Source organism: Schistocerca americana, chromosome 7, assembly GCF_021461395.2.
Source record: "Schistocerca americana isolate TAMUIC-IGC-003095 chromosome 7, iqSchAmer2.1, whole genome shotgun sequence".
Classification (NCBI taxonomy): Eukaryota; Metazoa; Arthropoda; class Insecta; order Orthoptera; family Acrididae; genus Schistocerca; species Schistocerca americana.
Genome location: NC_060125.1, coordinates 30,077,777 through 30,104,608, shown reverse-complemented (window position 1 = coordinate 30,104,608; position 26,832 = coordinate 30,077,777).

The following is a 26,832-nucleotide window of genomic DNA, read 5'->3' as shown; positions in this document are numbered from 1 at the left end:
AAACCTGAAGTGAAGCATCGGAATCTATAACTAGTGTCACAGGAATGGCCAGTTGGAAGAGTCAGTCTTCTTGTCCTTAAGTCGGCATTGTGCCTTTTGTGTGTAATTCCGATGCAATTTCTGTGTTTCATCGTCAATAAGAAGGTCCAAGGGATACAGTAAACCTGAAGTGAAGCATCGGAATCTATAACTAGTGTTACAGGAACGGTTCAAAACATAGTCAGTAAGAAGTGTCGGTCTTCATGTACTTAAGTCGGCGTTGTGCCTTTTGTATTTAATTCCGATGCAATTTCTGTGTTCCATCGTCAATAAGAAGGTCCAAGGGATACAGTAAACCTGTAGTAAAGCATCGGAATCTATAACTAGTGTCACAGGAATGGTCAGTAGGAAGAGTCAGTCTTCTTGTCCTTAAGTCGGCATTGTGCCTTTTGTATTTAATTCCGATGCAATTTCTGTGTTTCTTCGTCAATAAGAAGGTCCAAGGGATACAGTAAACCTGAAGTGAAGCATCGGAATCTATAACTGGTGTCACAGGAATGGTTCAAATCATAGTCAGTAAGAAGTGTCGGTCGTCATGTACTTAAGTTGGTATTGTGCCTTTTGTATTTAATTCCGATGCAATTTATCTGTTTCATCGTCAATAAGAAGGTCCAAGGGATACAGTAAACCTGAAGTGAAGCATCGGAATCTATAACTAGTGTCACAGGAATGGTTCAAAACATAGTCAGTAAGAAGTGTCGGTCTTAATGTACTTAAGTCGGCATTGTGCCTTTGGTATATAATTCCGATGCAATTTCTGTGTTTCATCGTCAATAAGAAGGTCCAAGGGATACAGTAAACCTGAAGTGAAGCATTGGAATCTATAACTAGTGTCACAGGAATGGTTCAAAGCATAGTCAGTAGGAACCGTCGGTCTTCATGTACTTAAGTCGGCATTGTGCCTTTTGTATTTAATCCCGATGCAATTGCTGCGTTTCATCGTCAATAAGAAGGTCCCGGGGATACAGTGAACCTGAAGTGAAGCATCGGAAACTATAACTAGTGTCACAGGAATGGTTCAAAATATAGTCAGTAAGAAGGGTCGGTCTTCATGTTCTTAAGTCGGCATTGTGCCTTTTGTATTTAATTCCGATGCAATTTCTGTGTTTCATCGTCAATAAGAAGGTCCAAGGGATACAATAAACCTGAAGTGAAGCATCGGAATATATAACTAGTGTCACAGGAATGGTCAGTAGGAAGCGTCAGTCTTCTTGTCCATAAGTCGGCATTGTGCCTTTTGTATTTAATTCCGATGCAATTTCTGTGTTTCATCGTCAATAAGAAGGTCCAAGGGATACAGTAAACCTGAAGTGAAGCGTCGGAATCTATAACTAGTGTTGCAGGAATGGTTCAAAACATAGTCAGTAAGAAGTGTCGGTCTTCATGTACTTAAGTCGGTATTGTGCCTTTTGTATTTAATTCTGATGCAATTTCTGTGTTTCATCGTCAATAAGAAGGTCCAAGGGATACAGTAAAACTGAAGTGAAGCATCGGAATCTATAACTAGTGTCACAGGAATGGTTCAAAACATAGTCAATAAGAAGCGTCGGTCTTCATGTACTTAAGTCGGCATTGTGCCTTTTGTATTTAATTCCGATGTAATTTCTGTGTTTCATCGTCAATAAGAAGGTCCAAGGGATACAGTAAACCTGAAGTGAAGCATCGGAATCTATAACTAGTGTCACAGGAATGGTTCAAAACATAGTCAGTAAGAAGCGTCGGTCTTCATGTACTTAAGTCGGCATTGTGCCTTTTGTATTTAATTCCGGTGCAATTTATGTGTTTTATCATCAATAAAAAGGTCCAAGTGATACAATAAACCTGAAGTGAAGCATCGGAATATATAACTAGTGTCACAGGAATGGTCAGTAGGAAGAGTCAGTCTTCTTGTCCTTAAGTCTGCATTGTCCCTTTTGTATTTAATTCCGATGCAATTTCTGTGTTTCATCGTCAATAAGAAGGTCCAATAGATACAGTAAACCTGAAGTGAAGCATCGGAATCTATAACTAGTGTCACAGGAATGGTCAGTAGGAAGAGTCTGTCTTCTTGTCCTTAAGTCGGCATTGTGCCTTTTGTATTCAATTCCGATGCAATTTCTGGGTTTCATCGTCAATAAGAAGGTCCAAGGGATACAGTAAACCTGGAGTGAAGCATCGGAATCGATAACTAGTGTCGCAGGAATGGTCAGCAGGAAGAGTCAATCTTCATGTCCTTATGTCGGCATTCTGCCTTTTGTATTTAATTCTGATGCAATTTCTGTGTTTCATCGTCAATAAGAAGGTCCAAGGGATACAGTAAAGCTGAAGTGAAGCATTGGAATCTATAACTAGTGTCACAGGAATGGTTCAAAACATAGTCAGTAAGAACCGTCGGTCTTCATGTACTTAAGTCGGCATTGTGCCTTTGGTATGTAATTCCGATGCAATTTCTGTGTTTCATCGTCAGTAAGAAGGTAAAAGGTATACAGTAAACCTGAAGTGAAGCGTCGGAATCTATAACTAGTGTCACAGGAATGGTTCATAACATAGTCAGTAAGAACTGTCGGTCTTCATGTACTTAAGTCGGCATTGTGCCTCTTGTATTTGATTCCGATGCAATTTCTGCGTTTCATCGTCAATAAGAAGCTCCAAGGGATACAGTGAACCTGAAGTGAAGCTTCGGAAACTATAACTAGTGTCACAGGTATGGTTCAAAATATTGTCAGTAAGAAGTGTCGGTCTTCATGTAATTAAGTCGGCATCGTGCCTTTTGTATTTAATTCCGATGCAATTTCTGCGTTTCATCGTCAATAAGAAGGTCCAAGAGATACAGTAAACCAGAAGTGAAGCATCGGAATCTATAACTAGTGTCACAGGAATGGTTCAAAACATAGTCAGTAAGAAGTGGCGGTCTTCAAGTCCTTTAGTCGGCATTGTGCCTTCTGTATTTAATTCCGATGCAATTTCTGTGTTTCATCGTCAATAAGAAGGTCCAAGGGATACAGTAAACCTGAAGTGAAGCATCGGAATCCATAACTTGTGTCACAGGAATAGTCAGTAGGAAGAGTCAGTCTTCTTTTCCTTAAGTCGGCAATGTGCCTTTTGTATTTAATTCCGATGCAATTTCTGTATTTCATCGTCAGTAAGAAGGTCCAAGGGATACAGTAAACCTGAAGTGAAGCATCGGAATCTATGACTAGCGTCACAGGAATGGTCAGTAGGAAGAGTCAGTCTTCTTGTCCTTAAGTCGGCATATTGCCTTTTGTATTTAATTCCGATGCAATTTCTGTGTTTCATCGTCAATAAGAGGGTCCAAGGGATACAGTAAACCTGAAGTGAAGGATCGGAATCTATAACTAGTGTTGCAGGAATGGTTCAAAACATAGTCAGTAAGAAGCGTCGGTCTTCATGTACTTAAGTCGGCATTGTGCCTTTTGTATTTAATTCCGATGCAATTTCTGTGTTCCATCGTCAATAAGAAGGTCCAAGGGATACAGTAAACCTGAAGTGAAGCATCGGAATCTATAACTAGTGTCACAGGAATGGCCAGTTGGAAGAGTCAGTCTTCTTGTCCTTAAGTCGGCATTGTGCCTTTTGTGTGTAATTCCGATGCAATTTCTGTGTTTCATCGTCAATAAGAAGGTCCAAGGGATACAGTAAACCTGAAGTGAAGCATCGGAATCTATAACTAGTGTTACAGGAAAGGTTCAAAACATAGTCAGTAAGGAGTGTCGGTCTTCATGTACTTAAGTCGGCGTTGTGCCTTTTGTATTTAATTCCGATGCAATTTCTGTGTTCCATCGTCAATAAGAAGGTCCAAAGGATACAGTAAACCTGAAGTAAAGCATCGGAATCTATAACTAGTGTCACAGGAATGGTCAGTAGGAAGAGTCAGTCTTCTTGTCCTTAAGTCGGCATTGTGCCTTTTGTATTTAATTCCGATGCAATTTCTGTGTTTCTTCGTCAATAAGAAGGTCCAAGGGATACAGTAAACCTGAAGTGAAGCATCGGAATCTATAACTGGTGTCACAGGAATGGTTCAAATCATAGTCAGTAAGAAGTGTCGGTCGTCATGTACTTAAGTTGGTATTGTGCCTTTTGTATTTAATTCCGATGCAATTTATCTGTTTCATCGTCAATAAGAAGGTCCAAGGGATACAGTAAACCTGAAGTGAAGCATCGGAATCTATAACTAGTGTCACAGGAATGGTTCAAAACATAGTCAGTAAGAAGTGTCGGTCTTAATGTACTTAAGTCGGCATTGTGCCTTTGGTATATAATTCCGATGCAATTTCTGTGTTTCATCGTCAATAAGAAGGTCCAAGGGATACAGTAAACCTGAAGTGAAGCATTGGAATCTATAACTAGTGTCACAGGAATTTTTCAAAACATAGTCAGTAAGAACCGTCGGTCTTCATGTACTTAAGTCGGCATTGTGCCTTTTGTATTTAATCCCGATGCAATTTCTGCGTTTCATCGTCAATAAGAAGGTCCCGGGGATACAGTGAACCTGAAGTGAAGCATCGGAAACTATAACTAGTGTCACAGGAATGGTTCAAAATATAGTCAGTAAGAAGTGTCGGTCTTCATGTTCTTAAGTCGGCATTGTGCCTTTTGTATTTAATTCCGATGCAATTTCTGTGTTTCATCGTCAATAAGAAGGTCCAAGGGATACAATAAACCTGAAGTGAAGCATCGGAATATATAACTAGTGTCACAGGAATGGTCAGTAGGAAGCGTCAGTCTTCTTGTCCATAAGTCGGCATTGTGCCTTTTGTATTTAATTCCGATGCAATTTCTGTGTTTCATCGTCAATAAGAAGGTCCAAGGGATACAGTAAACCTGAAGTGAAGCGTCGGAATCTATAACTAGTGTTGCAGGAATGGTTCAAAACATAGTCAGTAAGAAGTGTCGGTCTTCATGTACTTAAGTCGGTATTGTGCCTTTTGTATTTAATTCTGATGCAATTTCTGTGTTTCATCGTCAATAAGAAGGTCCAAGGGATACAGTAAAACTGAAGTGAAGCATCGGAATCTATAACTAGTGTCACAGGAATGGTTCAAAACATAATCAATAAGAAGCGTCGGTCTTCATGTACTTAAGTCGGCATTGTGCCTTTTGTATTTAATTCCGATGTAATTTCTGTGTTTCATCGTCAATAAGAAGGGCCAAGGGATACAGTAAACCTGAAGTGAAGCATCGGAATCTATAACTAGTGTCACAGGAATGGTTCCAAAAATAGTCAGTAAGAAGCGTCGGTCTTCATGTACTTAAGTCGGCATTGTGCCTTTTGTATTTAATTCCGGTGCAATTTATGTGTTTTATCATCAATAAAAAGGTCCAAGGGATACAGTAAACCTGAAGTGAAGCATCGGAAACTTTAACTAGTGACACAGGAATGATCAGTAGGAAGAGTCAGTCTTCTTGTCCTTAAGTCTGCATTGTGCCTTTTGTATTTAATTCCGATGCTATTTCTGTGTTTCATCGTCAATAAGAAGGTCCAAGGGATACAGTAAACCTGAAGTGAAGCATCGGAATCTATAACTAGTGTCACAGGAATGGTCAGTAGGAAGAGTCAGTCTTCTTGTCCTTAAGTCGGCACTGTGCCTTTTGTATTTAATTCCGATGCAGTTTCTGTGTTTCATCGTCAATAAGAAGGTCCAGGGGATACAGTGAAGCTGAAGTGAAGCATCGGAATCTATAACTAGTGTCACAGGAATGGTTCAAAACATAGTCAGTAAGAAGCGTCGGTCTTCATGTACATAAGTCGGCATTGTGCCTTTTGTATTTAGTCCCGATGCAATTTCTGCGTTTCATCGTCAATAAGAAGGTCCAGGGGATACAGTGAAGCTGAAGTGAAGCATCGGAAACTATAACTAGTGTCACAGGAATGGTTCAAAATATAGTCAGTAAGAAGTGTCGGTCTTCATGTCCTTAAGTCGGCATTGTGCCTTTTGTATTTAATTCCGACGCAATTTCTGTGTTTCATCGTCAATAAGAAGGTCCAAGGGATACAATAAACCTGAAGTGAAGCATCGGAATATATAACTAGTGTCACAGGAATGGTCAGTAGGAAGAGTCAGTCTTCTTGTCCTTAAGTCGGCACTGTGCCTTTTGTATTTAATTCCGATGCAGTTTCTGTGTTTCATCGTCAATAAGAAGGTCCAAGGGATACAGTAAACCTGAAGTGAAGCATCGGAATCTATAACTAGTGTCACAGGAATGTTTCAAAACATAGTCAGTAAGAACTGTCGGTCTTCATGTACTTAAGTCGGCATTGTGCCTTTTGTATTTAATTCCGATGCTATTTCTGCGCTTCATCGTCAATAAGAATGTCCAAGGGATACAGTAAAACTGAAGTGAAGCATCGGAATCTATAACTAGTGTCACAGGAATGGTTCAAAATATAGTCAGTAAGAAGTGTCGGTCTTCATGTACTTAAGTCGGCATTGAGCATTTTGTATTTAATTCCGATGCAATTTCTGTGTTTCATCGTCAATAAGAAGGTCCAAGGGATACAATAAACCTGAAGTGAAGCATCGGAATATATAACTAGTGTCACAGGAATGGTCAGTAGGAAGAGTCAGTCTTCTTGTCCTTAAGTCTGCATTGTCCCTTTTGTATTTAATTCCGATGCAATTTCTGTGTTTCATCGTCAATAAGAAGGTCCAATAGATACAGTAAACCTGAAGTGAAGCATCGGAATCTATAACTAGTGTCACAGGAATGGTCAGTAGGAAGAGTCTGTCTTCTTGTCCTTAAGTCGGCATTGTGCCTTTTGTATTCAATTCCGATGCAATTTCTGGGTTTCATCGTCAATAAGAAGGTCCAAGGGATACAGTAAACCTGGAGTGAAGCATCGGAATCGATACCTAGTGTCGCAGGAATGGTCAGCAGGAAGAGTCAATCTTCATGTCCTTATGTCGGCATTCTGCCTTTTGTATTTAATTCTGATGCAATTTCTGTGTTTCATCGTCAATAAGAAGGTCCAAGGGATACAGTAAAGCTGAAGTGAAGCATCGGAATCTATAACTAGTGTCACAGGAATGGTTCAAAACATAGTCAGTAAGAAGTGTCGGTCTTCATGTACTTAAGTCGGCATTGTGCCTTTGGTATATAATTCCGATGCAATTTCTGTGTTTCATCGTCAGTAAGAAGGTAAAAGGTATACAGTAAACCTGAAGTGAAGCGTCGGAATCTATAACTAGTGTCACAGGAATGGTTCATAACATAGTCAGTAAGAACTGTCGGTCTTCATGTACTTAAGTCGGCTTTGTGCCTCTTGTATTTAATTCCGATGCAATTTCTGCGTTTCATCGTCAATAAGAAGCTCCAAGGGATGCAGTGAACCTGAAGTGAAGCTTCGGAAACTATAACTAGTGTCACAGGAATGGTTCAAAATATTGTCAGTAAGAAGTGTCGGTCTTCATGTAATTAAGTCGGCATCGTGCCTTTTGTAATTAATTCCGATGCAATTTCTGTGTTTCATCGTCAATAAGAAGGTCCAAGGGATACAATAAACCTGAAGTGAAGCATCGGAATATATAACTAGTGTCACAGGAATGGTCAGTAGGAAGAGTCAGTCTTCTTGTCCTTAAGTCAGCATTGTGCCTTTTGTATTTAATTCCGATGCAATTTCTGTGTTTCATCGTCAATTAGAAGGTCCAAGGGATACAGTAAACCTGAAGTGAAGCATCGGAATCTATAACTAGTGTCACAGGAAAGGTTCAAAAGATAGTCAGTAAGAAGTGTCGGTCTTCAAGTACTTTAGTCGGCATTGTGCCTTCTGTATTTAATTCCGATGCAATTTCTGTGTTTCATCGTCAATAAGGAGGTCCAAGGGATACAGTAAACCTGGAGTGAAGCATCGGAATCCATAACTTGTGTCACAGGAATGGTCAGTAGGAAGAGTCAGTCTTCTTGTCCTTAAGTCGGCAATGTGCCTTTTGTATTTAATTCCGATGTAATCTCTGTATTTCATCGTCAATAAGAAGGTCCAAGGGATACAATAAACCTGAAGTGAAGCAATGGAATCTATAACTAGTGTCACAGAAATGGTCAGTAGGAGGAGTCAGTCTTCTTGTCCTTAAGTCGGCATATTGCCTTTTGAATTTAATTCCGATGCAATTTCTGTGTTTCATCGTCAATAAGAGGGTCCAAGGGATACAGTAAACCTGAAGTGAAGGATCGGAATCTGTAACTAGTGTTGCAGGAATGGTTCAAAACATAGTCAGTAAGAAGCGTCGGTCTTCATGTACTTAAGTCGACATTGTGCCTTTTGTATTTAATTCCGATGCAATTTCTGTGTTTCATCGTCAATAAGAAGGTCCAAGGGATACAGTAAACCTGGCGTGAAGCATCGGAATCTATAACCAGTGTCACAGGAATGGTTCAAAACATAGTCAGTAAGAAGAGTCGGTCTTCATGTAATTATGTCGGCATTGTGCCTTTTGTATTTAATTCCGATGCAATTTCTGTGTTTCATCGTCGATAAGAAGGTCCAAGGGATACAGTAAACCCGAAGTGAAGCATCGGAATCTATAACTAGAGTCACAGGAATGGCCAGTTGGAAGAGTCAGTCTTCTTGTACTTAAGTCGGCATTGTGCCTTTTGTATTTAATTCCGATGCAAATTCTGTGTTTCATCGTCAATAAGAAGGTCCAAGGGATACAGTAAACCTGAAGTGAAGCATCGGAATCTATAACTAGTGTCACAGGAATGGTTCAAAACTTAGACATTAGAAAGAGTCAGTCTTCTTGTACTTAAGTCGGCATTGTGCCTTTTGTATTTAAATCCCATGCAATATCTGTGTTTCATCGTCAATAAGAAGGTCCAAGGGATACAGTAAACCTGGAGTGAAGCATCGGAATCTATAACTAGTGTCGCAGGAATGGTCAGCAGGAAGAGTCAATCTTCATGTCCTTATGTCGGCATTCTGCCTTTTGTATTTAATTCTGTGCAATTTCGGTGTTTCATCGTCAATAAGAAGGTCCAAGGGATACAGTAAAGCTGAAGTGAAGAACCGGAGTCTATAACTAGTGTCACAGGAATGGTTCAAAACATAGTCAGTAAGAAGTGTCGGTCTTCATGTACTTAAGTCGGCATTGTGCCTTTGGTATATAATTCCGATGCAATTTCTGTGTTTCATCGTCAGTACGAAGGTCCAAGGGATACAGTAAACCTGAAGTGAAGCATCGGAATCTATAACTAGTGTCACAGGAATGGTTCAAAACATAGTCAGTAACAACTGTCGGTCTTCATGTACTTAAGTCGGCATTGTGCCTCTTGTATTTGATTCCGATGCAATTTCTGCGTTTCATCGTCAATAAGAAGCTCCAAAGGATACAGTGAACCTGAAGTGAAGCTTCGGAAACTATAACTAGTGTCACAGGTATGGTTCAAAATATTGTCAGTAAGAAGTGTCGGTCTTCATGTAATTAAGTCGGCATCGTGCCTTTTGTATTTAATTCCGATGCAATTTCTGCGTTTCATCGTCAATAAGAAGGTCCAAGGGATACAGTAAACCAGAAGTGAAGCATCGGAATCTATAACTAGTGTCACAGGAATGGTTCAAAACATAGTCAGTAAGAAGTGTCGGTCTTCAAGCCCTTTAGTCGGCATTGTGCCTTCTGTATTTAATTCCGATGCAATTTCTGTGTTTCATCGTCAATAAGAAGGTCCAAGGGATACAGTAAACCTGAAGTGAAGCATCGGAATCCATAACTTGTGTCACAGGAATGGTCAGTAGGAAGAGTCAGTCTTCTTTTCCTTAAGTCGGCAATGTGCCTTTTGTATTTAATTCCGATGCAATTTCTGTATTTCATCGTCATTAAGAAGGTCCAAGGGATACAGTAAACCTGAAGTGAAGCATCGGAATCTATAACTAGCGTCACAGGAATGGTCAGTAGGAAGAGTCAGTCTTCTTGTCCTTAAGTCGGCATATTGCCTTTTGTATTTAATTCCGATGCAATTTCTGTGTTTCATCGTCAATAAGAGGGTCCAAGGGATACAGTAAACCTGAAGTGAAGGATCGGAATCTATAACTAGTGTTGCAGGAATGGTTCAAAACATAGTCAGTAAGAAGCGTCGGTCTTCATGTACTTCAGTCGGCATTGTGCCTTTTGTATTTAATTCCGATGCAATTTCTGTGTTCCATCGTCAATAAGAAGGTCCAAGGGATACAGTAAACCTGAAGTGAAGCATCGGAATCTATAACTAGTGTCACAGGAATGGCCAGTTGGAAGAGTCAGTCTTCTTGTCCTTAAGTCGACATTGTGCCTTTTGTGTGTAATTCCGATGCAATTTCTGTGTTTCATCGTCAATAAGAAGGTCCAAGGGATACAGTAAACCTGAAGTGAAGCATCGGAATCTATAACTAGTGTTACAGGAAAGGTTCAAAACATAGTCAGTAAGAAGTGTCGGTCTTCATGTACTTAAGTCGGCGTTGTGCCTTTTGTATTTAATTCCGATGCAATTTCTGTGTTCCATCGTCAATAAGAAGGTCCAAGGGATACAGTAAACCTGAAGTAAAGCATCGGAATCTATAACTAGTGTCACAGGAATGGTCAGTAGGAAGAGTCAGTCTTCTTGTCCTTAAGTCGGCATTGTGCCTTTTGTATTTAATTCCGATGCAATTTCTGTGTTTCTTCGTCAATAAGAAGGTCCAAGGGATACAGTAAAGCTGAAGTGAAGCATCGGAATCTATAACTGGTGTCACAGGAATGGTTCAAATCATAGTCAGTAAGAAGTGTCGGTCGTCATGTACTTAAGTTGGTATTGTGCCTTTTGTATTTAATTCCGATGCAATTTATCTGTTTCATCGTCAATAAGAAGGTCCAAGGGATACAGTAAACCTGAAGTGAAGCATCGGAATCTATAACTAGTGTCACAGGAATGGTCAGTAGGAAGAGTCAGTCTTCTTGTCCTTATGTCGGCATTGTGCCTTTTGTATTTAATTCCGATGCAATTTCTGTGTTTCATCTTCAATAAGAAGGTCCAAGGGATACAGTAAACCTGAAGTGAAGCATCGGAATCCATAACTAGTGTCACAGGAATTTTTCAAAACTTAGTCACGAAGAAGTGTCCTCCTTCACGAACTGAAATCGGCATTGTGCCTTTTGTATTTAATTCCGATGCAAATTCTGTGTTTCATCGTCAATAAGAAGGTCCAAGGGATACAGTAAACCTGAAGTGAAGCATCGGAATCTATAACTAGTGTCACAGGAATGGTTCAAAACTTAGACATTAGGAAGAGTCAGTCTTCTTGTACTTAAGTCGGCATTGTGCCATTTGTATTTAAATCCCATGCAATTTCTGTGTTTCATCGTCAATAAGAAGGTCCAAGGGATACAGTAAACCTGAAGTGAACATCGGAATCTATAACTAGTGTTACAGGAATGGTTCATGACATAGTCAGTAAGAAGTGTCGGTCTTCATGTACTTAAGTCGGCATTGTGACTTTTGTATTTAATTCCGATGCAATTTCTGTGTTTCATCGTCAATGAGAAGGTCCAATTGATACGGTAAACCTGAAGTGAAGAATCGGAATCTGTAACTAGTGTCACAGGAATGGTCAGTAGGAAGAGTCAGTCTTCTTGTCCTTAAGTCGGCATTGTGCCTTTTGTATTTAAATCCCCTGCAATTTCTGTCTTTCACCGTCAATAAGAAGGTCCAAGGGATACAGTAAACCAGAAGTGAAGCATCGGAATCTATAACTAGTGTCACAGGAATGGTTCAAAACATAGTCAGTAAGAAGTGTCGGTCTTCAAGTCCTTTAGTCGGCATTGTGCCTTCTGTATTTAATTCCGATGCAATTTCTGTGTTTCATCGTCAATAAGAAGGTCCAAGGGATACAGTAAACCTGAAGTGAAGCATCGGAATCCATAACTTGTGTCACAGGAATGGTCAGTAGGAAGAGTCAGTCTTCTTTTCCTTAAGTCGGCAATGTGCCTTTTGTATTTAATTCCGATGCAATTTCTGTATTTCATCGTCATTAAGAAGGTCCAAGGGATACAGTAAACCTGAAGTGAAGCATCGGAATCTATAACTAGCGTCACAGGAATGGTCAGTAGGAAGAGTCAGTCTTCTTGTCCTTAAGTCGGCATATTGCCTTTTGTATTTAATTCCGATGCAATTTCTGTGTTTCATCGTCAATAAGAGGGTCCAAGGGATACAGTAAACCTGAAGTGAAGGATCGGAATCTATAACTAGTGTTGCAGGAATGGTTCAAAACATAGTCAGTAAGAAGCGTCGGTCTTCATGTACTTCAGTCGGCATTGTGCCTTTTGTATTTAATTCCGATGCAATTTCTGTGTTCCATCGTCAATAAGAAGGTCCAAGGGATACAGTAAACCTGAAGTGAAGCATCGGAATCTATAACTAGTGTCACAGGAACGGCCAGTTGGAAGAGTCAGTCTTCTTGTCCTTAAGTCGACATTGTGCCTTTTGTGTGTAATTCCGATGCAATTTCTGTGTTTCATCGTCAATAAGAAGGTCCAAGGGATACAGTAAACCTGAAGTGAAGCATCGGAATCTATAACTAGTGTTACAGGAAAGGTTCAAAACATAGTCAGTAAGAAGTGTCGGTCTTCATGTACTTAAGTCGGCGTTGTGCCTTTTGTATTTAATTTCGATGCAATTTCTGTGTTCCATCGTCAATAAGAAGGTCCAAGGGATACAGTAAACCTGAAGTAAAGCATCGGAATCTATAACTAGTGTCACAGGAATGGTCAGTAGGAAGAGTCAGTCTTCTTGTCCTTAAGTCGGCATTGTGCCTTTTGTATTTAATTCCGATGCAATTTCTGTGTTTCTTCGTCAATAAGAAGGTCCAAGGATACAGTAAAGCTGAAGTGAAGCATCGGAATCTATAACTGGTGTCACAGGAATGGTTCAAATGATAGTCAGTAAGAAGTGTCGGTCGTCATGTACTTAAGTTGGTATTGTGCCTTTTGTATTTAATTCCGATGCAATTTATCTGTTTCATCGTCAATAAGAAGGTCCAAGGGATACAGTAAACCTGAAGTGAAGCATCGGAATCTATAACTAGTGTCACAGGAATGGTTCAAAAGATAGTCAGTAAGAAGTGTCGGTCTTCAAGTACTTTAGTCGGCATTGTGCCTTCTGTATTTAATTCCGATGCAATTTCTGTGTTTCATCGTCAATAAGGAGGTCCAAGGGATACAGTAAACCTGGAGTGAAGCATCGGAATCCATAACTTGTGTCACAGGAATGGTCAGTAGGAAGAGTCAGTCTTCTTGTCCTTAAGTCGGCAATGTGCCTTTTGTACTTAATTCCGATGCAATCTCTGTATTTCATCGTCAATAAGAAGGTCCAAGGGATACAGTAAACCTGAAGTGAAGCAATGGAATCTATAACTAGTGTCACAGAAACGGTCAGTAGGAGGAGTCAGTCTTCTTGTCCTTAAGTCGGCATATTGCCTTTTGAATTTAATTCCGATGCAATTTCTGTGTTTCATCGTCAATAAGAGGGTCCAAGGGATACAGTAAACCTGAAGTGAAGGATCGGAATCTGTAACTAGTGTTGCAGGAATGGTTCAAAACATAGTCAGTAAGAAGCGTCGGTCTTCATGTACTTAAGTCGACATTGTGCCTTTTGTATTTAAATCCGATGCAATTTCTGTGTTTCATCGTCAATAAGAAGGTCCAAGGGATACAGTAAACCTGGCGTGAAGCATCGGAATCTATAACCAGTGTCACAGGAATGGTTCAAAACATAGTCAGTAAGAAGAGTCGGTCTTCATGTAATTATGTCGGCATTGTGCCTTTTGTATTTAATTCCGATGCAATTTCTGTGTTTCATCGTCGATAAGAAGGTCCAAGGGATACAGTAAACCCGAAGTGAAGCATCGGAATCTATAACTAGTGTCACAGGAATGGCCAGTTGGAAGAGTCAGTCTTCTTGTACTTAAGTCGGCATTGTGCCTTTTGTATTTAATTCCGATGCAAATTCTGTGTTTCATCGTCAATAAGAAGGTCCAAGGGATACAGTAAACCTGAAGTGAAGCATCGGAATCTATAACTAGTGTCACAGGAATGGTTCAAAACTTAGACATTAGAAAGAGTCAGTCTTCTTGTACTTAAGTCGGCATTGTGCCTTTTGTATTTAAATCCCATGCAATATCTGTGTTTCATCGTCAATAAGAAGGTCCAAGGGATACAGTAAACCTGGAGTGAAGCATCGGAATCTATAACTAGTGTCGCAGGAATGGTCAGCAGGAAGAGTCAATCTTCATGTCCTTATGTCGGCATTCTGAATTTTGTATTTAATTCTGTGCAATTTCGGTGTTTCATCGTCAATAAGAAGGTCCAAGGGATACAGTAAAGCTGAAGTGAAGAACCGGAGACTATAACTAGTGTCACAGGAATGGTTCAAAACATAGTCAGTAAGAAGTGTCGGTCTTCATGTACTTAAGTCGGCATTGTGCCTTTGGTATATAATTCCGATGCAATTTCTGTGTTTCATCGTCAGTACGAAGGTCCAAGGGATACAGTAAACCTGAAGTGAAGCATCGGAATCTATAACTAGTGTCACAGGAATGGTTCAAAACATAGTCAGTAACAACTGTCGGTCTTCATGTACTTAAGTCGGCATTGTGCCTCTTGTATTTGATTCCGATGCAATTTCTGCGTTTCATCGTCAATAAGAAGCTCCAAAGGATACAGTGAACCTGAAGTGAAGCTTCGGAAACTATAACTAGTGTCACAGGTATGGTTCAAAATATTGTCAGTAAGAAGTGTCGGTCTTCATGTAATTAAGTCGGCATCGTGCCTTTTGTATTTAATTCCGATGCAATTTCTGCGTTTCATCGTCAATAAGAAGGTCCAAGGGATACAGTAAACCAGAAGTGAAGCATCGGAATCTATAACTAGTGTCACAGGAATGGTTCAAAACATAGTCAGTAAGAAGTGTCGGTCTTCAAGTCCTTTAGTCGGCATTGTGCCTTCTGTATTTAATTCCGATGCAATTTCTGTGTTTCATCGTCAATAAGAAGGTCCAAGGGATACAGTAAACCTGAAGTGAAGCATCGGAATCCATAACTTGTGTCACAGGAATGGTCAGTAGGAAGAGTCAGTCTTCTTTTCCTTAAGTCGGCAATGTGCCTTTTGTATTTAATTCCGATGCAATTTCTGTATTTCATCGTCATTAAGAAGGTCCAAGGGATACAGTAAACCTGAAGTGAAGCATCGGAATCTATAACTAGCGTCACAGGAATGGTCAGTAGGAAGAGTCAGTCTTCTTGTCCTTAAGTCGGCATATTGCCTTTTGTATTTAATTCCGATGCAATTTCTGTGTTTCATCGTCAATAAGAGGGTCCAAGGGATACAGTAAACCTGAAGTGCAGGATCGGAATCTATAACTAGTGTTGCAGGAATGGTTCAAAACATAGTCAGTAAGAAGCGTCGGTCTTCATATACTTCAGTCGGCATTGTGCCTTTTGTATTTAATTCCGATGCAATTTCTGTGTTCCATCGTCAATAAGAAGGTCCAAGGGATACAGTAAACCTGAAGTGAAGCATCGGAATCTATAACTAGTGTCACAGGAATGGCCAGTTGGAAGAGTCAGTCTTCTTGTCCTTAAGTCGACATTGTGCCTTTTGTGTGTAATTCCGATGCAATTTCTGTGTTTCATCGTCAATAAGAAGGTCCAAGGGATACAGTAAACCTGAAGTGAAGCATCGGAATCTATAACTAGTGTTACAGGAAAGGTTCAAAACATAGTCAGTAAGAAGTGTCGGTCTTCATGTACTTAAGTCGGCGTTGTGCCTTTTGTATTTAATTCCGATGCAATTTCTGTGTTCCATCGTCAATAAGAAGGTCCAAGGGATACAGTAAACCTGAAGTAAAGCATCGGAATCTATAACTAGTGTCACAGGAATGGTCAGTAGGAAGAGTCAGTCTTCTTGTCCTTAAGTCGGCATTGTGCCTTTTGTATTTAATTCCGATGCAATTTCTGTGTTTCTTCGTCAATAAGAAGGTCCAAGGGATACAGTAAAGCTGAAGTGAAGCATCGGAATCTATAACTGGTGTCACAGGAATGGTTCAAATCATAGTCAGTAAGAAGTGTCGGTCGTCATGTACTTAAGTTGGTATTGTGCCTTTTGTATTTAATTCCGATGCAATTTATCTGTTTCATCGTCAATAAGAAGGTCCAAGGGATACAGTAAACCTGAAGTGAAGCATCGGAATCTATAACTAGTGTCACAGGAATGGTCAGTAGGAAGAGTCAGTCTTCTTGTCCTTATGTCGGCATTGTGCCTTTTGTATTTAATTCCGATGCAATTTCTGTGTTTCATCTTCAATAAGAAGGTCCAAGGGATACAGTAAACCTGAAGTGAAGCATCGGAATCCATAACTAGTGTCACAGGAATTTTTCAAAACTTAGTCACGAAGAAGTGTCCTCCTTCACGAACTGAAATCGGCATTGTGCCTTTTGTATTTAATTCCGATGCAAATTCTGTGTTTCATCGTCAATAAGAAGGTCCAAGGGATACAGTAAACCTGAAGTGAAGCATCGGAATCTATAACTAGTGTCACAGGAATGGTTCAAAACTTAGACATTAGGAAGAGTCAGTCTTCTTGTACTTAAGTCGGCATTGTGCCATTTGTATTTAAATCCCATGCAATTTCTGTGTTTCATCGTCAATAAGAAGGTCCAAGGGATACAGTAAACCTGAAGTGAACATCGGAATCTATAACTAGTGTTACAGGAATGGTTCATGACATAGTCAGTAAGAAGTGTCGGTCTTCATGTACTTAAGTCGGCATTGTGACTTTTGTATTTAATTCCGATGCAATTTCTGTGTTTCATCGTCAATGAGAAGGTCCAATTGATACGGTAAACCTGAAGTGAAGAATCGGAATCTGTAACTAGTGTCACAGGAATGGTCAGTAGGAAGAGTCAGTCTTCTTGTCCTTAAGTCGGCATTGTGCCTTTTGTATTTAAATCCCCTGCAATTTCTGTCTTTCACCGTCAATAAGAAGGTCCAAGGGATACAGTAAACCAGAAGTGAAGCATCGGAATCTATAACTAGTGTCACAGGAATGGTTCAAAACATAGTCAGTAAGAAGTGTCGGTCTTCAAGTCCTTTAGTCGGCATTGTGCCTTCTGTATTTAATTCCGATGCAATTTCTGTGTTTCATCGTCAATAAGAAGGTCCAAGGGATACAGTAAACCTGAAGTGAAGCATCGGAATCCATAACTTGTGTCACAGGAATGGTCAGTAGGAAGAGTCAGTCTTCTTTTCCTTAAGTCGGCAATGTGCCTTTTGTATTTAATTCCGATGCAATTTCTGTATTTCATCGTCATTAAGAAGGTCCAAGGGATACAGTAAACCTGAAGTGAAGCATCGGAATCTATAACTAGCGTCACAGGAATGGTCAGTAGGAAGAGTCAGTCTTCTCGTCCTTAAGTCGGCATATTGCCTTTTGTATTTAATTCCGATGCAATTTCTGTGTTTCATCGTCAATAAGAGGGTCCAAGGGATACAGTAAACCTGAAGTGAAGGATCGGAATCTATAACTAGTGTTGCAGGAATGGTTCAAAACATAGTCAGTAAGAAGCGTCGGTCTTCATGTACTTCAGTCGGCATTGTGCCTTTTGTATTTAATTCCGATGCAATTTCTGTGTTCCATCGTCAATAAGAAGGTCCAAGGGATACAGTAAACCTGAAGTGAAGCATCGGAATCTATAACTAGTGTCACAGGAATGGTCAGTAGGAAGAGTCAGTCTTCTTGTCCTTATGTCGGCATTGTGCCTTTTGTATTTAATTCCGATGCAATTTCTGTGTTTCATCTTCAATAAGAAGGTCCAAGGGATACAGTAAACCTGAAGTGAAGCATCGGAATCCATAACTAGTGTCACAGGAATTTTTCAAAACTTAGTCACGAAGAAGTGTCCTCCTTCACGAACTGAAATCGGCATTGTGCCTTTTGTATTTAATTCCGATGCAAATTCTGTGTTTCATCGTCAATAAGAAGGTCCAAGGGATACAGTAAACCTGAAGTGAAGCATCGGAATCTATAACTAGTGTCACAGGAATGGTTCAAAACTTAGACATTAGGAAGAGTCAGTCTTCTTGTACTTAAGTCGGCATTGTGCCATTTGTATTTAAATCCCATGCAATTTCTGTGTTTCATCGTCAATAAGAAGGTCCAAGGGATACAGTAAACCTGAAGTGAACATCGGAATCTATAACTAGTGTTACAGGAATGGTTCATGACATAGTCAGTAAGAAGTGTCGGTCTTCATGTACTTAAGTCGGCATTGTGACTTTTGTATTTAATTCCGATGCAATTTCTGTGTTTCATCGTCAATGAGAAGGTCCAATTGATACGGTAAACCTGAAGTGAAGAATCGGAATCTGTAACTAGTGTCACAGGAATGGTCAGTAGGAAGAGTCAGTCTTCTTGTCCTTAAGTCGGCATTGTGCCTTTTGTATTTAAATCCCCTGCAATTTCTGTCTTTCACCGTCAATAAGAAGGTCCAAGGGATACAGTAAACCTGAAGTGAAGCATCGGAATCTATAACTAGTGTTACAAGAAAAGTTCAAACCTTAGTCAGTAAGAAGTGTCGGTCTTCATGTACTTAAGTCGGCGTCGTGCCTTTTGTGTTTAATTCCGATGCAATTTCTGTGTTTCATCGTCAATGAGAAGGTCCAAGGGATACAGTAAACCTGGAGTGAAGCATCGGAATCTATAACTAGTGCCACAGGAATGGTTCAAAACATAGTCAGTAAGAAGTGTCGGTCCTCATGTACTTAAGTCGGCATTGTGCCTTTTGCATTTAATTCCGATGCATTTTCTGTGTTTCATCGTCAATAAGAGGGTCCAAGGGATACAGTAAACCTGAAGTGAAGCATCGGAATCTATAACTAGTGTCACAGGAATGGTTCAAAACATAGTCAGTAAGAAGTGTCGGTTTTCATGTACTTAAGACGGCATTGTGCATTTTGTATTTAATTCCGATGCAATATCTATAATTCATCGTCTATGAGAAGGTCCAAGGGGTACAGTAAACCTGAAGTGAAGCATCGGAATCTATAACTAGTGTCACAGGAATGGTTCAATACATAGTCAGTAAGAACTGTCGGTCCTCATGTACTTAAGTCGGCATTGTGCCTTTTGTATTTAATTCCGATGCAATTTCTGTGTTTCATCGTCAATAAGAAGGTCCAAGGGATACAGTAAAACTGAAGTGAAGCATCGGAAATTATAACTAGTGTCACAGGAGTGGTCAGTAGGAAGAGTCAGTCTTCTTGTACTTATGTCGGCATTGTGCCTTTTGTATTTAATTCCGATGCAATTACTGTGTTTCATCGTCAAGAAGAAGGTCCAAGGGATACAGTAAACCTGAAGTGAAGCATCGGAATCTATAACTAGTGTCACAGGAATGGTTCAATACATAGTCAGTAAGAACTGTCGGTCTTCATGTACTTAAGTCGGCATTGTGCCTTTTGTATTTAATTCCGATGCAATTTCTGTGTTTCATCGTCTATAAGAAGGTCCAAGGGATACAGTAAAACTGAAGTGAAGCATCAGAAATTATAACTAGTGTCACAGGAGTGGTCAGTAGGAAGAGTCAGTCTTCTTGTACTTAAGTCGGCATTGTGCCTTTTGTATTTAATTCCGATGCAATTTCTGTGTTTCATCGTCAATAAGGAGGTCCAAGGGATACAGTAAACCTGAAGTGAAGCATCGGAATCTATAACTAGTGTCACAGGAATGGTCAGCAGGAAGAGTCAGTCTTCTTGTCCTTATGTCGGCATTCTGCCATTTGTATTTAATTCCGATGCAATTTCTGTGTTTCATCGTCAATAAGGAGGTCCAAGGGATATAGTAAACCTGAAGTGAAGCATCGGAATCTATAACTAGTGTCACAGGAATGGTTCAAATCATAGTCAGTTAGAAGTGTCGGTCTTCATGTATTTAAGTCGGCATTGTGCCTTTTGTATATAATTCCGATGCGATTTCTGTGTTTCATCGTGTATAAGAAGGTCCAAGGGATACAGTAAACCTGAAGTGAAGCATCGGAATCTATGACATGTGTCACAGTAAGGGTCAGTAGGAAGAGTCAGTCTTCTTGTCCTTAAGTCGGCATTGTGCCTTTTGTATTAAATTCCGATGCAATATCTTTGTTTCATCGTCAATAAGAAGGTCCAAGGGACACAGTAAACCTGAAGTGAAGCATCGGAATCTATAACTAGTGTTACAGGCATGGTTCAAAACATAGTCAGTAAGAAGTGTCGGTCTTCATAAACTAAAGTCGGCATTGTGCCTTTTGTATTTAATTCCGAGGCAATTACTGTGTTTCATCGTCAATAAGAAGGTCCAAGGGATACAGTAAACCTGGAGTGAAGCATCGGAATCTAAAACTGGTGTCCCAGGAATGGTTCAAACATAGTCAGCAAGAAGTGTCGGTCTTCATGTACCTAAGTCAGCATTGTGCCTTTTGTATTTAATTCCGATGCAATTTCTGTGTTCCATCGTCAATAAGAAGGTCCAAGGGATACAGTAAACCTGAAGTGATGCATCGGAATCTATAACTAGTTTCACGGGAATGGTCAGTAAGAAGAGTCAGTCTTCTTGTCCTTAAGTCGGCATTGTGCCTTTTGCATTTAATTCGGATGCAATTTATGTGTTTCTTCGTCAATAAGAATGTCCATGGGATACAGTAAGCATGAAGTGAAGCATCGGAATCAATAACTAGTGTTACAGGAATGGTTCAAAACATAGTCAGTAAGAAGTGTCGGTCTTCATGTACTTAAGTCGCCGAGTTCCTTTTGTATTTAATTCCGATGCAATTTCTGTGTTTCATCGTCAATAAGAAGGTCCAAGGGATACAGTAAACCTGGATTGAAGCATCGGAATCTATAACTAGTGTCACAGGAATGGTTCAAAACATAGTCAGAAAGAAGTGTCGGTCTTCATGTACTTAAGTCAGCATTGTACGTTTTGTATTTAATTCCGATGCAATTTCTGTGTTTCATCGTCAATAAGAAGGACAAAGGGATACAGTAAAACTGAAGTGAAGCATCGGAATTTGTAACTAGTGTCACAGAAAGCGTCAGTAGGAAGAGTCAGTCTTCTTGTCCTTAAGTCGGCATTGTGCCTTTTGTATTTAATTCCGATGCAATTTCTGTGTTTCATCGTCAATAAGAAGTTCCGAGCGATACAGTAAACCTGAAGTGAAGCATCGGAATCTATAACTAGTGTTACAGGAATGGTTCAAAACATACTCAGTAAGAAGTGTCGGTCTTCATGTACTTAAGTCGGCTTTGTGCCTTTTGTATGTAATTCCGATGCAATTTCTGTGTTTCATCGTCAATAAGAAGGTCCAAGTGATACAGTAAACCTGGAGTGAAGCATCGGAATCTATAACTAGTGTCACAGGAATGGTTGAAAACATTGTCAGTACGAAGTGTCGGTCTTCATGTACTTAAGTCGGAATTGTGCCTTTTGTATTTAATTCCGATGCAATTTCTGTGTTTCATCGTCGGTAAAAAGGTCCACGGGATACAGTAAACCTGAAGTGAAGCATCGGAATCTATAACTAGAGTCACAAGAATGGTCAGTAGAAAGAGTCAGGCTTCTTGCCCATAAGTCGGCATTGTGCCTTTTGCATTTAATTCCGATGTAATTTCTGTGTTTCATCGTAAATAAGAAGATCCAAGGGATACAGTAAACCTGAAGTGAAGCATCGGAATCTATAACTAGTGTCACAGGAGTGGTTCAAATCATAGTCGGTAAGAAGTGTCGGTCTTCATGTACTTAAGTCGGCATTGTGCCTTTTGTATTTAATTCCGATGCAATTTCTGTGTTTCATCGTCAATAAGAAGGTCCAAGGGATACAGTAAACGTGAAGTGATGCGTCGGAATCTATAACTAGTGTCACAGGAATGGTCAGTAAGAAGAGTCAGTCTTCTTGTCCTTAAGTCGGCATTGTGCTTTTTGTATTTAATTCCGATGCAATTTTTGAGTTTCATCGTCAATAAGAAGGTCCAAGGAATACAGTAAACCTGACGTGAAGCATCGGAATCTATAACTAGTGTTACAGGAATGGTTCAAAACATAGTCAGGAAGGAGTGTCGGTCTTCAGGTACTTAAGTCGGCATTGTGCCTTTTGTATTTAATTCCGATGCAATTTCTGTGTTTCATCGTCACTAAGATGGTCCAAGGGATACAGTAAACCTGAAGTGAAGCATCGGAATCTATAACTAGTGTTACAGGTATGGTTCAAAACATAGTCAGTAAGAAGTGTCGGTCTTCATGTACTTAAGTCGGCATTGTGCCTTTTGTATTTAATTCCGATGCAATTTCTGTATTTCATCGTCAATAAGAAGGTCCAAGGGATACATTAAACCTGAAGTGAAGCATCGGAATCTATAACAAGTGTCACAGAAAGGGTCAGTAGGAAGAGTCAGTCTTCTTGTCCTTAAGTAGGCATTGTGCCTTTTGTATTTAATTCCGATGCAATTTCTGTGTTTCATCGTCAATAAGAAGGTCCAAGCGAAACAGTAAACCTGAAGTGAAGCATCGGAATCTATAACTAGTGTTACAGGAATGGTTCAAAACATAGTCAGTAGAAGTGTCGGTCTTCATAAACTTAAGTCGGCATTGTGCCTTTTGTATTTAATTCCGAAGCAATTTCTGTGTTTCATCGTCAATAAGAAGGTCCAAGGGATACAGTAAACCTTGAGTGAAGCATCGGAATCTACAACTGGTGTCCCAGGAATGGTTCAAAACATAGTCAGTAAGAAGTGTCGGTCTTCATGTACCTAAGTCGGCTTTGTACCTTTTGTATTTAATTCCGATGCAATTTCAGTGATTCACCGTCAATAAGAAGGTTCAAGGGATACAGTGATCCTGAAGTGAAGCATCGGAATCTATAACTAGTGTCACAGGAATGGTTCAAAACAAAGTCAGTAAGAAGTGTGGGTCTTCATGTTTAAAGTCGGCATTGTGCCTTTTGTATTTAAATCCGATGCTATTTCTGTGTTTCATCGTCAATAGGGAGGTCCAAGGGATACAGTAAAACTGAATTTAAACATCGGAATCTATAACTAGTGTCACAGGAATGGTTCAAAACATAGACAGTAAGAAGAGTCAGTCTTCTTTTACTTAAGTCGGCATTGTGCCTTTTCCATTGAATTCCGATGCAATTTCAGGGTTTCATCGTCAATAAGAAGGTCAGAGGGATACAGTAAACCTGAAGTGAAGCATCGGAATCTATAACTAGTGTCACAGGAATTGTTCAAAAGATAGTCAGTAAGAAGAGTCAGACTTCTTGTAATTAAGTCGGCATTGTGCCTTTAGTATTTAATTCCGATGCAATTTCTGTGTTTCATCATCAATAAGAAGGTCAGAGGTATACAGTAAACCTGAAGTGAAGCATCGGAATCTGTAACTAGTGTCACTTGAACGGTTCAAAACATAGTCAATAAGAAGAGTCAGTCTTTTTGTACTTAAGTCGGCATTGTGCCTTTTGTATTTTATTCCGACACAATTTCGGTGTTTAATCGTCAATAAGAAGGTCAAAGGGATGCAGTAATCCTGAAGTGAAGCATCGGAATCTCTAACTAGTGTCACAGGATTGGTTCAAAACAAAGGCAGTAAGAAGAGTCAGTCTTCTTGTACTTAAGTCGGCATTGTGCCTTTTGTATTTAATTCCGATGCAATTTCTGTGTTTCATCGTCAATAAGAAGGTCCAAGGGATACAGTAAACCTGAAGTGAAGCATCGGAATCTATAACTAGTGTCACAGGTATGGTTCAAAACATTGTCAGTAAGGAGAGTCAGTCTCTTGTACTTATGTCGGCTTTGTGCCCTTTGTATTTAATTCCGATGCAATTTCTATGTTTCATCGTCAATAAGAAGGTCCAAGGGATACAGTAAAACTGAAGTCAAACATCGGAATCTATAACTAGTGTCACAGGAATGGTTCAAAGCTTAGACAGTAGGAAGAGCCAGTCTTCTTGTACTTAAGTCGGCATTGTGCCTTTTGTATTTAATTCCGATGCAATTTCTGTGTTTCATCGTCAATAAGAACGTCCAAGGGATACAGTAAACCTGAAGTGAAGCATCGGAATCTATAACTAGTGTCACAGGAATGGTTCAAACCTTGTCAGTAAGAAGAGTCAGTCTCTTGTACTTAAGACGACTTTGAGCATTTTGTATTTAATTCCGAGGCAATTTCTGTGTTTCATAGTCACTAAGAAGGTCCAAGGGATACAGTAAACCTGGAGTGAAGCATCGGAATCTATAACTAGTGTCACAGGAATGGTTCAAAACATAGTCAGAAAGAAGTGTCGGTCATCATGTACTTAAGTCGCCGTGTGCATTTTGTATTTAATTCCGATGCAATTTCTGTGTTTCATCGTCAATAAGAAGGTCCAAGGGATACAGTAAGCCTGGATTGAAGCATCGGAATCTATAACTAGTGTCACAGGAATGGTTCAAAACATAGTCAGAAAGAAGTGTCTGTCTTCATGTACTTAAGTCAGCATTGTACCTTTTGTATTTAATTCCGATGCAATTTCTGTGTTTCATAGTCACTAAGAAGGTCCAAGGGATACAGTAAACCTGAAGTGAAGCATCGGAATCTATAACTAGTGTTACAGGAATGGTTCAAAACATACTCAGTAAGAAGTGTCGGTCCTTATGTACTTAAGTCGGCTTTGTGCCTTTTGTATGTAATTCCGATGCAATTTCTGTGTTTCATCGTCAATAAGAAGGTCCAAGGGATACAGTAAACCTGGAGTGAAGCATCGGAATCTATAACTAGTGTTACAGGTATGGTTCAAAACATAGTCAGTAAGAAGTGTCGGTCTTCATGTACTTAAGTCGGCATTGTGCCTTTTGTATTTAATTCCGATGCAATTTCTGTATTTCATCGTCAATAAGAAGGTCCAAGGGATACATTAAACCTGAAGTGATGCATCGGAATCTATAACAAGTGTCACAGAAAGGGTCAGTAGGAAGAGTCAGTCTTCTTGTCCTTAAGTAGGCATTGTGCCTTTTGTATTTAATTCCGATGCAATTTCTGTGTTTCATCGTCAATAAGAAGGTCCAAGCGAAACAGTAAACCTGAAGTGAAGCATCGGAATCTATAACTAGTGTTACAGGAATGGTTCAAAACATAGTCAGTAGAAGTGTCGGTCTTCATAAACTTAAGTCGGCATTGTGCCTTTTGTATTTAATTCCGAAGCAATTTCTGTGTTTCATCGTCAATAAGAAGGTCCAAGGGATACAGTAAACCTTGAGTGAAGCATCGGAATCTACAACTGGTGTCCCAGGAATGGTTCAAAACATAGTCAGTAAGAAGTGTCGGTCTTCATGTACCTAAGTCGGCTTTGTACCTTTTGTATTTAATTCCGATGCAATTTCAGTGATTCACCGTCAATAAGAAGGTTCAAGGGATACAGTGATCCTGAAGTGAAGCATCGGAATCTATAACTAGTGTCACAGGAATGGTTCAAAACAAAGTCAGTAAGAAGTGTGGGTCTTCATGTTTAAAGTCGGCATTGTGCCTTTTGTATTTAAATCCGATGCTATTTCTGTGTTTCATCGTCAATAGGGAGGTCCAAGGGATACAGTAAAACTGAATTTAAACATCGGAATCTATAACTAGTGTCACAGGAATGGTTCAAAACATAGACAGTAAGAAGAGTCAGTCTTCTTTTACTTAAGTCGGCATTGTGCCTTTTCCATTGAATTCCGATGCAATTTCAGGGTTTCATCGTCAATAAGAAGGTCAGAGGGATACAGTAAACCTGAAGTGAAGCATCGGAATCTATAACTAGTGTCACAGGAATTGTTCAAAAGATAGTCAGTAAGAAGAGTCAGACTTCTTGTAATTAAGTCGGCATTGTGCCTTTAGTATTTAATTCCGATGCAATTTCTGTGTTTCATCATCAATAAGAAGGTCAGAGGTATACAGTAAACCTGAAGTGAAGCATCGGAATCTATAACTAGTGTCACTTGAACGGTTCAAAACATAGTCAATAAGAAGAGTCAGTCTTTTTGTACTTAAGTCGGCATTGTGCCTTTTGTATTTTATTCCGACACAATTTCGGTGTTTAATCGTCAATAAGAAGGTCAAAGGGATGCAGTAATCCTGAAGTGAAGCATCGGAATCTCTAACTAGTGTCACAGGATTGGTTCAAAACAAAGGCAGTAAGAAGAGTCAGTCTTCTTGTACTTAAGTCGGCATTGTGCCTTTTGTATTTAATTCCGATGCAATTTCTGTGTTTCATCGTCAATAAGAAGGTCCAAGGGATACAGTAAACCTGAAGTGAAGCATCGGAATCTATAACTAGTGTCACAGGTATGGTTCAAAACATTGTCAGTAAGGAGAGTCAGTCTCTTGTACTTATGTCGGCTTTGTGCCCTTTGTATTTAATTCCGATGCAATTTCTATGTTTCATCGTCAATAAGAAGGTCCAAGGGATACAGTAAAACTGAAGTCAAACATCGGAATCTATAACTAGTGTCACAGGAATGGTTCAAAGCTTAGACAGTAGGAAGAGCCAGTCTTCTTGTACTTAAGTCGGCATTGTGCCTTTTGTATTTAATTCCGATGCAATTTCTGTGTTTCATCGTCAATAAGAACGTCCAAGGGATACAGTAAACCTGAAGTGAAGCATCGGAATCTATAACTAGTGTCACAGGAATGGTTCAAACCTTGTCAGTAAGAAGAGTCAGTCTCTTGTACTTAAGACGACTTTGAGCATTTTGTATTTAATTCCGAGGCAATTTCTGTGTTTCATAGTCACTAAGAAGGTCCAAGGGATACAGTAAA